This window comes from Mastomys coucha, unplaced genomic scaffold (genome assembly GCF_008632895.1).
Source record: "Mastomys coucha isolate ucsf_1 unplaced genomic scaffold, UCSF_Mcou_1 pScaffold23, whole genome shotgun sequence".
NCBI classification, from domain to species: Eukaryota; Metazoa; Chordata; class Mammalia; order Rodentia; family Muridae; genus Mastomys; species Mastomys coucha.
In genome coordinates this window covers 39,836,902-39,850,694 of record NW_022196906.1, presented here as the reverse complement: position 1 = coordinate 39,850,694, position 13,793 = coordinate 39,836,902, and the positions used below count along the sequence as shown (strand labels likewise).

General features: G+C 39.7%; 1 protein-coding gene and 1 non-coding gene across 2 annotated transcripts in view; both read left to right on the top strand.

Annotated features, from left to right (window-relative positions):
* Rnf214 (ring finger protein 214) overlaps window positions 1-13,793 on the top strand; it is a 40,722-nt gene that overhangs the window by 19,868 nt on the left and 7,061 nt on the right. The gene's annotated exons all lie outside the window — the stretch shown is intronic.
* On the top strand, window positions 11,610-11,714 carry LOC116074025. The gene has a single exon (XR_004112015.1). It is a non-coding gene; the product is annotated as a U6 spliceosomal RNA (small nuclear RNA).

The following is a 13,793-nucleotide window of genomic DNA, read 5'->3' as shown; positions in this document are numbered from 1 at the left end:
AAAAAAAAAAAAAAAAAAAAAAAAAGCTTGGATGGATCTCTTACCTACTTAGTCAAGAGTTAACTTTTTTTCTGAACCCTTTTTGGGTTAATAAATTAAATTCCCAGATCAGTAGGGAGAAGAACCAGTTTATTTGTATGTGCAGTGTGTATATACAGGAGAGAACTACTAGGACCAGTAACTTACAGGGTTGGAATCTGAGGTTCTGTGTCATCTTCTTAGGCAAAGGTAGGAGGAGAGAAAAATGCTTCTAGGGAAAATTGTGTGTGTGTGTGTGTGTGTGTGTGTGTGTGTGTGTATATGTGTGTGTGTGTGTGTGTGTGTGTGTATATGTGTGTGTGTGTGTGTGTGTATATGTGTGTGTGTGGGTGTGGGTGTGTGTGTATGTGTGTGGGTGTGTGTGTGTGTGTGTGTGAGAGAAAGAAAGAAAGAGAGAGAGAGAGAGAGAGAGAGAGAGAGAGAGAGGAAGAGAGAGGGAGGAAGAGAAAGAAAGAGAGAGAGTATGTCCAGACATCATCAGGAAGACCATCCACCTCCTTTAAGAGGGGTCTCTTTGGCCTAGAGTCCTAGAGTTCACCATTTAGGCTAGAGTGGCTGGCCAGTGAGCCCCAGGGATCTCTTGCCTTCCCTACTCAGTGCTAGGAATACAAGTGTCTACTCCCATCATGGCTGTCCTGGACTTGCTTTATAGACCAGGCTGGCCTTGAGCACCTGTCTCTGCCTCTGGAGTGCTGGGGTTAAAGGTATTCAACATGATCAGATTTTTATGTCGGTTTTGCTGATTAAAGTCAGGACTTTGAGCTTTCTTGGAGGGTGCCTTCCAGCTGAGTCATCCCCCGTTCCAGACATGATTCCCTAGAGAGGAGTGAGGATAAGCACTTAGTGCTTCGTGGAAATAAAAATGAGCCTTCAGTAGATGAGAATGTCTGTGGGCCAGGGAGGTGGTTTAGTCTGTAAAGTGCAAGAACACATGAGGACCTGAGTTGAGATTTTCAGCAACTACTAAATGCCAGGGATGGCAGCACACATCTGTAACCCCAGTGCTGGGGGATGGGGTCATTGAGGCAAGAAGATCCCTGCAGTTCATAGGCCAACCAATCTAGCAGAGTCAATAAGCTCCAGGTCCATGAGCGACCCTGTCTGAAAAACATAAGCTAGAGGACTGAGGAGGTAGCAAACACAGGCCCCGAGTCTGTATCCCCAGCACTCATGTTAAAAGCCTGGCCTTTAGCATGTGTAACATTCCCCCCAACCCCCCACCTTGGAGGAGCATAGAGAGAGAGGCAGATCCCTGTGCCTTGATCTTTAGCATCTGTAACATCCTCTCCCCTCCGTCCCCACACTGGAAGAGCAGAGAGAGAGGCAGATCCCTGGAATTTGCCAGCTAGATGGGCTAGCTAATGTTTGAGCTGTAGGTTCAGTGGAGAGACCATGTTTCAGAAAATGATATGGAGAGTAGAGGAAGGCGCCTGCCCTCTCCCTCTGGCCTCCACATGTACTGGATGGGCCATTAGCTCTCCTAAAGAAGAGGCTTGTTATTTTCCTTCTGGGAGGAGACCCACTATGAGCAGTTTATAAAGCTTTGCTCTCTACAGGTTGCTGCTTTAGCTCTAATAAGGGGAATTTCAAGAGTTTCCTCCCCACCCCCCACCCCCCTTGCAGCTATGGAATCTCAGTGTCTCTTAAAATAATCTTTATATTCATTGAACTGGCCCATAGTTGATTTGATAACAGTATATAATTTATTACATATTGGCCCAACCTTTTATAGATCTTCTGAGAGTTGATAGAGTTTTTTACATAAAAATTTAAAATCTCAGGCTGGAATGATAGTTCAGCAGTTAAGACTGCTTGCTGCTCTGCAGAAGACCCAGGTTTGATTCCTAGCACCTCATAGAGTGGTTCATGACTGCTTGTAGCTCCAGAGCCCAGGCTTCCGTGAACACCCTCACTCATGTGACATATACATACACATAAAGAAAAATAAAACTTAAAGAACAAATAGATCCTTCACCAAAAAAGAAAATGGCTAAAATCAAAAGAATACAAAATTCTACTAGTTATAAGAGTGAGGATAATGCCAGGCAGTGGTGGCGCACGCCTTTAATCCCAGCATTTGGGAGACAGAGGCAGGCGGATTTTCTGAGTTTGGGGCCAGCCTGGTCTACAAAGTGAGTTCCAGGACAGCCAGGGCTACACAGAGAAACCCTGTCTTGAAAGGCCAAAAAAAAAAAGTGAGGATATTGTCACATGTTATATATTCTCAGGAAAACTCCAGTGTCAGTTCGTCAAAGAATAAAAATGAAAAAAGTAAATACCTCTTTAGCTGTCTGTCCTGTCTCGTCCACCTGCCCCCCCTTTCTTATTTATTTTTGAATTTTCAAGGCAGAGTTTCTTTTTGTAGTCCTGGCTGTCCTAGAACTCATTCTATAAACCAGACTGGCCTCAAACTGGAGAGCTGCCTGCCTCTGCCTCCCCAGTGCTGGGATTAAAGGTGTGTTCTACCATCTGGCTTGCTTGCTGCTTGCTTCTCTCTCTCTCTCTCTCTCTCTCTCTCTCTCTCTCTCTCTCTCTCTCTCTCTCTCTCTCTTTCTTTCTCTCTCTCCCCCTTTTCCCCTTTCCTCCTCTCTTCCTCTCTTCCTCCCTCATCCCTTTCTTTGTTTCTTTTCTTCCAAGCTTACAAATTTAGGCTTCAGTTTTAGCTCTGTGGAGTGGGCCTTTAATGAATTTGGGGACCCTGCCTACACTTTGAAAAGGCAGCTCCTTCTCCAGGGCTTCTGATACCATCTCTGTGCTCTTTGCCTGCTTTCATTCTGCTGGGCCCTTGCCCCTTGTCCTTTGCACATTTGGCTAGTTCTGCCCACATAGTCCTAATCCCTTTTGCTCACCAAGCAAACTACTGGAAAAGCATCTGGGTTATATCTATACGTTTTGAAATGTCTAGCACATTGAGGCTACTCTTTTTTTTTTTTTTTAAAGATTTTACTATTATACATAAATACACTGTAGCTGTCTTCAGACACACTGGAAGAAGGTGTCAGATCCCATTTTATAGGTGGTTGTGAGCCACCATGTGGTTGCTGGGATTTGAACTCAGGACCTTCGGAAGAGCAATCAGTGCTCTTAACCATCTCTCCAGCCCAAGGCTACTCTTAAAGATGTTGAATAAATGAAGAATTCATCCCAGTAATGTTTTTCTATATCCAACCATTCTGTGTTTAGTTGCCTTGTTTTGAGAAACTGGTTTTAAGCCCAGCTTGGCAGTTTTAGCCTATGTTCTTGGTACTTAGGAGGTGGAGGCAAGATGATCTGGACTTCAAGGTCAGCCTCCAATACATAATGAGTTTGAGGCAAGCCAGAACTACATGAGATCTGTGTCGGACACCCACACACACCAAAAAAAAAAAAAAGGGAAAGAGTTTATAAAAAGTTGTCTTAGGATCAGGAAGTACATCTTTGTCTTAACTCTCCACTGGTTTTAGTTGGGCTTTGCTTCTTTGCCTTTCTCTAGAGTGTACTGTAATTCTGCAGAAAGTCCTTAGGTTGAGGACTCAGAGATCCTAATTCTTCTCTGTACTTCTAACAGTCAGAGGTATTTCATGGTACACTTGGCATTTGCACCCTTATTCCAAGGAAGTATTCCTACTGCCACTTGTCAGAGGGAAAATGATACTTAGTTTTGTTTTGAGTCAGAGTCTCATTATGTAGCCCTGGCTATATAGACTAAGCTGATTTCAAATTCACGGAGATCCTCCTATCTCTGCCTTCCAAGTACTGGGGTTAAAGGTATGTGATATTGTTCCTGGCTGATAGATTGATATAATTGCATTTTTTAAAAAGATTATTATAATTAAGTACACTGTAGCTGTCTTCAGACACACCAGAAGAGGGCATCAGATCTCATTACAGGTGGTTGTGAGCCACCATGTGGTTGCTGGTATTTGAACTCATGTCCTTCAGAAGAGCAGTCGGTGCTCTTACCCGCTGAGCCATCTCACCAGCCCGATATAATTGCATTTTAATTTCTCTGAAGAAAGTTGTTTAACATCCAAATGCTAACTGGCATTTATTAAGTTCTTACTATTTGTTAGAGACTGTCTTAGGCATTTTGCTTATGCTCACTCATTTAGTCTACATAGTGGTGCTCTAGAAGGTTGATTCCTGTGTTCTTCCCACTTTATACTCTGTGGAATCAAGGCAGAGAAAAACTCACTGGCCAAGTAGTGAGGCTGGGAGTGGAACCCAGTTGGCCTCAGTTCCAGAGCCTGTGGTTTGCCTAGCTTACCCTTCTCTTATGTGTAACTGCATCACTTTTGTCGTTAGCTTGTATTAGTCACACAGGGACGATTGTTGTGGCAATATTTACAATTGTGAAATTGAAGATAACAAGGAAGGAGCTGGAGACGTGGCTCTGCAGTCACTGGTTGCTCTTCCAGAGGACCCACACAACTACTCACAAACAACAGTCCGTTACTCCAGTCCAGTGGAATCTAGCACCCTCTTCTGGCCTCTGAAGATACTTCATCACATGTTACACAGACATAATACAGGCAAAACACCCATACACACATGTATGCATGTCAGAGCCACCTGATTTATCTGCATAATCATTTCTTGTTGTTAGAGGACCAGGTAAATTAGAATGTCCTCTAATATGACCAAAATAACAAGGATGAGCTCTATCATGTAATAAAGATTGAATTGTAATAAAATATTGTTGAACTAATAAATTGGATGTATTAATATATGGTACTATTTCTAAAATTTTTAATGTGTTAATAACATAAGAGCTATCAGAATATAAATTAAATGATTGAGGAAATAACAACAAAGTCTGATAAACAGCATAAAGCTCTACTACGTGAACAGAAGTATACTCTGTAGACCAAGTTAAGGATTTATCAGGTGATATCAAGGAAGCAATGCCATTAGAGGATCCATCAGTAAAAAGAACAAGAGCTGCAGCAACAGGTTCTTTTTGAACCACAGTAGGGAAAATTACAGGATGATAAGAGGCAAAAGTTAATATTTTATCTTGAGGATAAAATTAGCTGTAAAATTAGCTAAGGCTATGGGAAATTCATCCATCATATTCAGAAGCCAATTAAGTTGTTCAGCATTATAAGGGATAACAATGGAGGATGGATCTTTTCTTAAGTGAAGGATGTTACTTTGACGTCCTTCTCTAATTCTAACATCAACTAAAACATAATAACTAAGTAAAACTTTATGAAAAGAATGACTACCATGTAGCCATTGTAAAATATCATCTTGATATAAAACACCTGTTGGCAAATGTTTAGTGGGTAAAACAAATAAATGTCAGGGTTTTGAAAAATCACAATAGGTTAATTTTCCAGAAGAGAGAGCTGTTTTAAACAACTCTAGAGCCTTTTTTGTTGTAGGCATCAATATCTGAACAGAATTAGGATCAGGATCACCTTTCAGTATTTCAAAAAGAGGTGATAAATCAGATGTAGTTAATTTCAATGCAGGCCGAATCCAATTTATATCCTAACAATTTTTGAAAATCATTTGAAGTTCTACATTCTTTTAGATTTAATTTCATCTTTTGAGGAATAAAATGTCTGGGATATAAATGAAAACCCAGATATGAATAAGGATAAGAAACTTGAGTTTTCTGTTCAGCAACTTGTAATCTTTTTGCTTTTAAAGCAATTAAAAGTTTTCCATAAACCATATGTAACTCTTGTTCAGTTTTATTAGCCATCAAAATATCATCTATATAATGAATTATAATAGTATTAGGAAATTCTTGTCTCACTGATTCAATAGCTGAAGCTACAAACTTCTGACACAAGGTAGGACTATTAGCCATACCTTGGGGAAGTACTTTCTATTGATATCGTTGTATAGGTTCCTGCAAATTTATTGAAGGAACACTAAATGTAAATCGTTGACAATCTTCAGGATGTAATAAAATAGTATAAAAACAATCTTTTAAATCTATTATTATTTTAAATGTATCCAAAGGAATAGCCATAGGAGATGGAAGGCCAGGTTGCAAGGCTCTCATAGGATACATAGTAGTATTAACTTTTCTTAGATCTTGTAATAATCTCCATTTACCTGACTTTTTCTTAATAACAAATATTGGTGAATTCTAAGGTGAATTAGAAGGTTCAATATGATTAGCATCAAGTTGTTCCTGCACCAACTCTCAAGCTGCTTGTAATTTTTCTTTATTAAGAGGCCACTGATCAATCCACACAACATCATCATTTTTCCAATGAATTTTGTCAGCATGATTGACAGGAACATCAGTAGCCTCCACTAGGAAAAACCCAGCCCATGTCTGTTAGATTTTTCCTTAATTTGTATAGGATTAAGTATACCTTGATTATGTTTTCCTAGGCCCTGAAAAGGAAGTAGGCCTTGATTTAACAATTGACCTGAAATAGTATTATTAGGACTCTACAAATATATTCCCATATTTTCCATTATATCTCTTCCCCATAAATTAACAGGAAATCCTGGAATAATAAAAAGTTGTATTTCTCTTGAATGACCTTCATCATCTTGCCATTTCAATATTTGAGAATTTTGACTAGGAGTATCTTTTTGTCCAATTCCTTGTAAGGAAGTCATAGAAGGTTGTAATGGCCAAGCTGATGGCCAGCATTCTTGAGAAATAACAGTAATATCAGCTCCAGTATCCAAGAAACCTTTAAAAGGGACTCCCATAATTTTAATTGTTAATTCTGGCCATTCTTTGGTTATTTGTTGAATAAGATAAGCATCAGAAGAACCAAAGCCCTTATCACCTCGTTTAATTACAGATTTAACCTTTCCTATCCTATCCATCATAGGTAAAATCAGCTGAGCTATCTTAGTCCCTATAGGCAAGTTTAAAACTACTGTTTCAGTATGAGTCATGACTTTTATTTCTCCTTCATAATCTGGATCTACTACTCCTGGTGAAACAATCTATCTTTTCATTGTAAGACCACTTCTTCTTAATATTAAACCAAACAAACTACGGGGTAAAGGTCCATAAATGCCTGTGGGAATGGCTTGCATACCCATATCTGGTGTTAATATGACATGAGTGGTGGTACTGAGGTCTAATCCGGCACTGCCTGAAGTGGCTCGGAGGAGGTCATGAATGGATTTTTGTTGCTGGGTCCCTGGGGTGGGTTTTTCTCGTTGGAATCGAAGGCCCCATATATTTGTTGTTAGGCCTGGGGCAGGTCCTGACGTCCGTTTCTCGAATTTTGTCCAGTTATCATATTACCATCTTTATCTCTTTTAGAGCGACATTCATTTGTCCAATGATTTCCTCGACGACATTTAGGACATAACCCAGGTGTGTTAGGCCTTTTCTGAAAAACATTTTTTTCTTGTAAGACAATTTCTTGTTATATATCTTGGCTGCCCACAATTAAAACAACTCTCTGGAGGGCCAGGGTTTCGTCTTTTTTGTTTATTATATTGGGTGGCCAGCATTTCTTGTAATGTTTTCTCTTTCATAGTAGCAGTCATGTACAATCTCTGTACATATCTAGTACCTATATCAGCATAGAGTTTAATATAATCATTTAAGGTAGCTTTTCCTTTCCAGGGACGCAAAGCAGACTGACACACTGTATTTGTGTTTTCAAAAGCCAACTCTCTTACTAATACCATAGCTGCATCAGTATCTTTTATCAGCGTAGAAGCAGCCTGTAACAAACGAGATACAAATTCTTGGAAAGGCTCGTCAGGTCCCTGTCTTATCTTAGATAATTCTTCTCTTTTTATTCTAGATTTTGGTAATTTACGCCAGGCTTCAATGGCTGCCCATCTGATTAAGTCATAAGCCTGGGGAATCAAAATTTAATTGAGTTTGAATTTGTAAAAAATTCTCTGATCCTGTTAATTGTTCAAATGTTATTCTTGTCTGCCGAACAGCAGGGTCTTGAAGATATTGACCACAAATATCAGAATAATCAGCTGTCTACAATAAGTATTCTCCTGATAAAACTGCCTTACATAAATTTTTCTAATCTCTAGGAGGAAGGGGAGATGCAGCCAATGTTTCTAGAATTGTCACAGTAAAGGGGGCAGTAGGCCCATATTGAGAGCATGCCATCTTAAGCTCTTTTAGCTGTTTAAAAGGAATTGGCTCATAATCATTAATAACCTCTCCAGCTTGTGTAACTCTTTGAACAACTGTATAGGCTTGGAACCCTTCTAATGGTTCTCCAACTTTCTTAGCTTGTCTTAAGGATAATTGTAAAGGAGATATAGCATCAAATAATGTAGAAGGAGTGGGAGTATATCCCTCCTTAATAATAGCAGGGCAGGCAGCAAAAGGTACCTTAGAATGTGATTGTATCCACTGTTCTAACTCTGTATCAGAGGCATTAGGAGCCAGAGTTTGTCCATATTCTTTTGTAGCTTCATAAGTTTTTTGTAAAAACGTCTTAGTGGGGCAGGGACAAGAATGAGAATCAAGCAGCTCTTTCAAAATTTTTATCATATCTAGCAAATCTTCTCTATCTTCAGTAAATTGTTTTGGAGCTTGTTTTAAAGGAGCAGCCATAAGTGTTTCCTTAGAATGACATCTAGCAGCCTCTTCCTCAAGATCTCCCCAATCTACTTCACCTGGATCTAAATTATTGTCTTCTCTCCCTTCCGGTAAAGGAAGATCAGGCTGCTCATACTTAGGAAGATCTTCGAGCACAGGAGGTGCCAAAGGGGCAGCTGGAGGAAGATGAGGAGGTGAAGAAAGAAACTCAAAAGATTTACTCTTTCTTACACTCTCTTTAGTTACTCGATTCCATTTTTCCATTTCTGAATCTCCTCTCAAACAATCCTTTATAAGTGACCATAAAGTAAATGTATCTACAGGCACCTTTTCAGGTCCATTAGCAGCATAAAAAGTACGAATTCTTTCTCCAATTTTATTCCATGTCTCTACATTAATAGATCCTTCCTCAGGAAACCAAGGACACACAATCTGTACAAAATCTAAAAATTTAACTATCCTAGATTTATCTATTTTAACTCCTAGTACATAAAAGACTATACAAAACTTGAGTAAACAATTCCCTTTCTGGCTCAGTTGTATTGCCCATGATTTATGCTCTCGTTCTCGGAATCCCACGCTCCCCGTTACTTACTCTTAATTTCTTTGCCTAGGCCTTGTAATGGCGGTTGTCTCTGTAGTCTCAGTGTTTTAGCTCTCGAATTTCCCGGGTTTCAGCACCATTTGTCGGAGCCAGCCGACAAGGGTGAGGCTGAAGTAGAGAGGGCGACTGAATGAGAACGAGAGGACCACCACTCTGTTGGCAATGGCAATAAACTTTAATGTGAGAAATCTTTTATAGTAAAACACAGTAAGACTAAAAATAGAATTTAACAACAATCATGTAGCACAATCTCTTAGCACTTTCTCATGGCAAAGCATGCCCACTTCTTCATTGTCTTACAGTAAATATTTTCCCCCATGCCCAGGTGCATGAGGTCTGTTTCTTTGAACCTTGCACGCACAGCTCTCAGTAGTCTTGAATTACTTCCAAAACATCTTGGGTTCATGGAGCAGTTATGTCCTCAGCTGTAGGGAGACTATCAGAAGGTGCCCCCTCCTTCATGGAGCGGTCATGCCCTCGGCTGCAGAGAGATTATGTGAAGGTGCCCCTTCCCTGCCTTTCAGCAGGGGGACCACCCCTAAATCTTCCCCTATGTCAAAGAATATTCCCACCATTCAACAGAGGGGCCACCCCTAAATCTTCCCCTATGCTAAAGAACATTTCCACCACATATGCACACACCCACAGTAAAGATTAAAGTTCACACAGTCATCCAGATTTAAAAAAACAAAACAAAACAAAACAAAAAACAAGGAAAATCTTAACTTGGTAATGGTAGACCTGCATAATAGACAGCAATTTCTGTCTTTTTTTTTTTTTGTCTTTTTTTTTAAAAAAAAAAAAACATTTTTAGATTTATTATTACTTTTATGTATATGAGTGTTTTGCTTACATGTATATCTGTGTACCACAAGCATACCTGGTGCTCATGGAGGTCAGAAGAGGGCTCAGATCCTCAAAAACTAGAGTTACGGATGATTGTGAACCACCATATGGGTGTTGGGACCTGAACCTGGGTCCTCTGCAAGAGCATCCAGTGCTTTCAACTACTGAGCCATCTCTCTAGGCCTGGACTGTTATATGAAATCACAAGTTTTGTTTTGTCTTTGGTTTTGTGTTTGTGTATATGTGTGCGTTTACACATATATACATCTGTATACATATTAGATATATATCTTATACATTATACATACATACACATATATATATAGGGTGGCTTTTTTTAGTGTTTAAACATCTTAGTATGTGTGTGTGTGTGTGTGTATGTGTTTATGCCACTGCATGGATTGGAGGTCAGAGAACAGCAGTCTTTAGTTCTTGCCTTCCTTGTTTGAGACTGGGTCTCTTTGCTGTTTTTGCCAGCTAGCCTATAAGCTTCCAGGTACTCCTCCCCATCTCTCTGTAAGAGTGCTGTGGTTACAGATACACACTACTGCCTGCTGCCCCGGCTTTATCTAAATTATGGGCATTTTAATTTCCATGCATGGCAAGCGCTTTACCTACTGAGCCACCCCCTAGCTCCCCCACCTCCTTGGTTTGAAACAGGGTCTTTCACTGTAGCTCAGGCTAGCTATAGAACACAATCGTCCAAACTAGTGCCAAGCTCATGGAAATCTTCCCACCTTAACTTCCCCAGGATTGGGATTACAGATGTGGCCCACCCATTCTTGACTATAATAGTTGACCTTTTAATATGTAGTGTGGTTATGAGAAGTTGAGCTTAATATTCAAACTTAACTTAAAAAATAAGGTTTTAGCCAGGTAGTAGTAGCACATGCCTTTAATCCCAGTACTTGGGAGGCAGAGACAAGAGGATTTCTGAGTTTGAGGCCAGTCTGGTCTACAGAGTGAGTTCCAGGACAACCAAGGCTATACAGAGAAACCCTGTCTTGAAAAACCAAAAAATAAAAAATAAGATTTGAGGCGCTAGAGAGATGGCTCAGTAGTTAAGAGCACTTGCTGTTATTGAAGGATATGGGTTCTGTTTCCAACACCAGCAGGGTACCTAATAGTGGTTTGTTTTGTTTGTTTTGGTTTTTTTTTGTTTTTTCAAGACAGGGTTTCTCTGTGTAGCCTTGGCTGTCCTGGAACTTACTCCGTAGACCAGGCTGGCCTCGAGCTCAGAGATCCACCTGCCTCTGCCTCCCAAGTGCTGGGATTAAAGGTGTGTGCCACCACCGCCCGGCCCTAATAGTGGTTTGTAACTGCAATCCCGGAGAGTCTGATACCTTCTTCTGGCCTTCCTGGACACTTATAAGAATGTAGTACTCAGACATACATGCAGGCAAAACAATCATACTTATAAAATATAAAATAAAATAAATGAATCGTGTCAGGTGTGGTAGCACATACCACCTATGTAACCCAGTAACCCAGAGGTACGGGCAGGTTGATCTCTGTGAATTTGAGGCCAGCCTGGTCTACAGAGCACATTCTTGGCTAGCCATGCCTATGTAATGAGACCCTGTCTCTAATAACTAGATGAATACATCTTAACAAAATAACATTTAATGCTTGCTTCTTAGGCAGCACATATACTAAACTTAGGACCATACAGAGAAGATTAGCATGACCCTGTGCAAGGATGACATGCACATTCATGAAGCGTTCCATATTTTTAAAAGAATTAACATGGGCAGAAGATACAGTTCAGTTTTATAGTACTTGCCTAGCACAGACAAGACCCTAGGTTCAGTTCCAGCAATACTCATAAACAAACAAAAAACAAATATTGTGTGTTAGTTTGCATATGGTAGATATCTTATTAAAAATAAAAACATTTTGGGTTTTTTTGTTTGTTTGTTTTTGTTTTTTTTCGAGACAGGGTTTCTCTGTGTAGCCCTGGCTGTCCTGGAACTCACTCTGTAGACCAGGCTGGCCTCGAACTCAGAAATCTGTCTGCCTCTGCCTCCCCAAGTGCTGGGATTAAAGGCATGTGCCACCACTGCCCAGCTAAATAAATCTTTAAATAAATTAATAAAGTTAATTTTAAAAATATATAAGCATATCAAGATCTGCAATAAGCCAAAATTGTGTAATATGATAAAATTTATTAATTTTAGCCACTGATACCCAAAAACTGTGTATGAGAAATAAGAAAAGTGTAGGATTGAAAGAAATCAGACAGATTTTAAAACTTTAGCTGGGCATTGCAGCTCATCTGGCTACTCCCAGCACTTGGGAGACCGAGGCAGGAGGATTGTTGTAAGTTCTACTCCAGTCTGGGCTACAGAATGAGGCTGGCAAAATCAAAAACCAGAAAACACCAAATGGATTGTTTTCGCCAAAAGTGGGAACAGGTATGTGTAGTGTTTTTCTTTTGTTGTTTTGTTTTGTTTACACTTATTTACTGTGGGGGGGTGGTATGTGTATGTGCATGCCATAGCACACATATAGAGGTTAGAGGACAATTTTCAGAAATTAGTTCTTTTTTCTACCATAAGAGTTCCAAGGGTTAAACTTGGTGGCAAGTACCTTTACTCTGTGAACAATCTTGTTTTGTATGTGTTTTATATAATGTATTATTTGAAAATCTGAGGGTTATGTTATAATGCTTCTAGCATATAAGAAAGCTAAATATTTTTATCACTGTTTAGAAACTTACCCATTTATTTAATTTTTATTTTATTTTATGTGTATGGGCATTTTTCCTAGCATATATATCTGTAAATCACTTGTATATAATACCTGGGAAACCAGAAGAGGGAGGCAATTTCCTTAGAGTCAAAGTTAGATGGTTGTGAGCTAACATATACTGGAAAACGAGCCCAGCTCTTCTGGAGGAGCAGCCATCTCTCCAACCTCTACCAAGTTTTTTCATGAGTAAAAACGTTATTATATTTATTATTTATTTATTTATTTATTTGTGTGTGTGTACTGGCTTGTTTTATGTCAGTTAGACACAAGCTAGAGTCGTTTGGGAAGAAAGACTCTCAATTGAGAAAATTCCTCTGTGGTTCTTTTCTTAATTAGTGATGTGGGAGGGCTTAACTCATTGTTGTACCACTCCTGGACTGCTGGTCCTAGATGCTGTTAGAAAGCAGGCTGAGCAAGCTAGTAAAGAGAATTCTATTATGGCCTCTGACTTCTGTCAGAGATGGTCTGTGATGTGAAAGTATAAGCAGAAAAAACCCTTTCCTCCCTAAATTGCTTATGGTCATGATGGTTTATCATAGATGATAGAAACACTAGCTAAACCAGTGTATATGTGTGCAGACATGTGTGGAGGTCAGAGGGCAGCTTGCAGAAGTGGTTTCTTTCCTTCCCCTGTGTGTGTCCTAGGGATTGAACTCTGGTCATCAGACTTAGCAGCAAACACCTTTACCCGCTGAGCATTTTGCCAGCCCTTCCTACCCATTTTTGTTGTCTGACCAGTAGTTCTCTTTTACATGGATGCCTGTTGTGGGCAAATTCCCAAAGGGAAAGAATTTTTGTTTGTGAATATGTGGAATTTCCCATAGGTATAAGAGCATTTTCTATTGTAAGTGTATACATATATAAATACACATGTAGTTGACATATGTATTTAGTAAAAGACAGACTGTTCCTTGAGCATCTGTCATCTTCAAGGATATCACCAGACATAGAAGGCAGCTGTCTGTCATGCTCTCCTATAATTAGCCCACCGTCAAAGAAAGAATGGGAAACTAGGTGGGACATCACAGTACTCCACAAAGTGTTCCACACATTCTTTTTTTT